We start from the raw sequence: 2,863 nt of genomic DNA, 5'->3' as shown, positions 1-2,863 counted from the left end.
ATAAAATGCATAATACTTGTGAACATATTTGCAAACCAGAAAACCATAAACACATATTTTTTTTAATAGTTGGCATTGCATAAAATCAAATAGATATCTGATCAGAAGGATAAAACAAGCTCTCTCCACAATATAGATTTTCAAGATGAAGTAAGTAGATCCAGAGCATTGAAATAAACAATGCTTGTTAAAAATACAAATTGTAGGGATATCTAATATGGGATTAGAACTTGCCCAGTAAAGGAGGCTTCCTGTGGAACCTTTACATTGCATAAGACGATAGGTGGAATCCTGATCCCCATCCAGAATCTTTTGAGATGGGAAATTTCCTCTTGAAAGGACAAGCAGACCAGCCTGGAGTAGCTAGAAGAACAGAAGATACTTCTTGAAAGAATGACCAGCAGGAAAAATAAAAAACAATAACAGCAGTTTGACTACTCTAGAACAAGCAAGTTGTTTGCCTAGGGGCCATCAAGGCTAGCAGTTGGATCCCCTCAGGGCAAACCTCCTTCCAAAACTGAAACTGAAGGGGAATACACGAGCAGGCATGTGGTCTTGCTGGTGACCATGTTGGGCTACCAATAAGGGGAAGTGAGGTAAAAATAGCAATGAAGTTGTGAGCTAAGTCCAACCACGCTCAATAGACATCTGTCAACCTGGGTTGAAACCTACTTGGCCAGCAGTATGGCAAGACCTGGGGACTCCTGGGCCCTGGAACAGGGACATGGCCACAGAGGACTAGAGCAGAGAGTGAAGCATCCAGCTGATCTGAAGTGAGGGGAGTGTACAAGAACACCCATACTTGCAGCTAGTACCTGCTTGACCTGGCCTCAATTACTGAATGATCAGAACTCTATTAGAGGAAGAAAGAAAAGGAAAAAATGGAGTAATCTGCTACAATTTGATGAAATTGACCTAGACTTATGGATGCAGTAGCTCAAAAGAGGGAACAAATCTTTACAGTGAGGATCACTCCCACCCCCCCACCCCCCACCCCCAGTACACAGGATTGACAGGGATGGGCAACTTAGACATTGGGTACCTAAAACTGGGGGACTACAGAGGCAAGAAGTGACTGACTTTCAAGAAGGAGCCTAGTTTCAGAGGGTGCAGGGGAAGGTAGAATCTTCACTGAGTGGTTTCCAACCTGTCTGAACGGAGATGGTGAAAGGAGATGGGGATAAGACTCTTGTGGTTCAATAGTGAATAATTGCTACCAGGACTGACTGTGAGAGTTGCAAATGTAAAGGTAGACACTGTGCAACAAAAGGAGGGGAGTGGTTGATTTTTCAGTCCAGGAGCAGAGGACTGTGGAACCATCAAGGGAGAAGAGTGGAGTGTGGGACCCTATCCAGAGAAGCAGTGACTCCAGAGATGGTGAGAGAGACGATGACGTGGAGAGATGGAGCAGATGGAGACTCTGGACTCAGGGAGGGAGAGGGTCTGTGTGCTGACAGTCAGGGGGCAGGCTTTCAGGGTGTAAGCTTTGGTTGTCTGCTGGTGCAGGGAGGAGATTGTAGTCATTGTAATGAAATGAAATACAGTAGAATGAATATAAACTAATGTTCTCCCATGTAAAATATCACTCAACTCACAATAAAAACTTAAACAAAAAAAATGCAAATTATGTTCCTGCCTCAGATATTGTACATCACAGTCTCAGGAAAAGGAAGACAGAAGTCTGCATTTTTAACAAGCTAACAACTTAGTTCAATTGCTTAATGAGTTAGAAAAGGATTCCCATAAACTAATCTGGATGCAGTTACCACGGCTCTAGCTATGCTAACAAACTTGTTGAACTTTATTCTCCAATTAGCTTTAATTTCATATGATATGAGGTCAATCACTTAACTCACATGGTGATTCTTTTTCTAGATTCTTTAAAGGATAATGAAGTAAAATGGAAAGAACCAAAAATGGATAATAGAGAATGAGCTCATTTTCCGAAGTTTGAGTACATAGAAGTTTAAAAGCCCTATTTTCTGACATGTTCCTAGTAATCCTCCTGAGAAACAGCATGTTGATCATCCTAACCTTCCTGAATTTCACCTCCACGAGAAGTAAAATAACATGTAATGAGTCCCATTCAATCAGTAACTCTGTGTCTAATTAAACCTTCAATGGCCATTTAGATTTTTAAGTCTATCTAGTTGTGATGGAATGCTGAACTTTGACTTGGTGGGCATCCTAATTCCTTGTTCTTTACAGAATATTATCTTCTGAATATCAGAGCTTCTTACTTTTTGAGGTAGGTGTCACTGTAGGATAAGCATTGAGCTGCTAATCTCAAGGTGGGTGGTTCAAACCCACCAGCTACTTCTTGGAAAACCTGCACAGGGTTGCTATGAGTTAGAACCCACTTGATGACATGTAACCACAACACTGAAGACCCACAGCAAAGTGATCAAACTAATGCATCAAGAAGAAAACAAGGAGAGTGGCACCAATATTCAGACCATGAAAGTGCAGGATTTGAGTGATGAAAAAGGATGTATCTACATGAGAGTATAGAGAACATTGGATTAAGGATCATAAACGGTTCTGGTTAACTTGGCTTAGCCTCTGAATTGGCAGAAAAAAAAATCATATAACTGAAAAAAATGTAGATCACCTGTCAAATGATGTGCTGAGAAGTTTAGGTGTTGTTAAGTGTTGTCCCGTTGGTTCCTAGTCATAGGGACCCTGTATAGGGTTTCCGTGGAGTGGCTGGTGAACTTGAACTGCCAACTTTTCTGTTCAAACTGACCTTGCAGTCCAGCACAGTAACCCACAGCTCCACAGGTAGTTCAAGATATTTGTGGCAAAACCCCTGTCACCTAAAATGAGATGTTTCTTTTCTCCTTAGATTTTTGTTGTTGTTGTT

Source organism: Chrysochloris asiatica, unplaced genomic scaffold, assembly GCF_000296735.1.
Source record: "Chrysochloris asiatica unplaced genomic scaffold, ChrAsi1.0 scaffold00069, whole genome shotgun sequence".
NCBI lineage: Eukaryota > Metazoa > Chordata > Mammalia > Afrosoricida > Chrysochloridae > Chrysochloris > Chrysochloris asiatica.
This window is presented reverse-complemented; position numbering follows the sequence as displayed.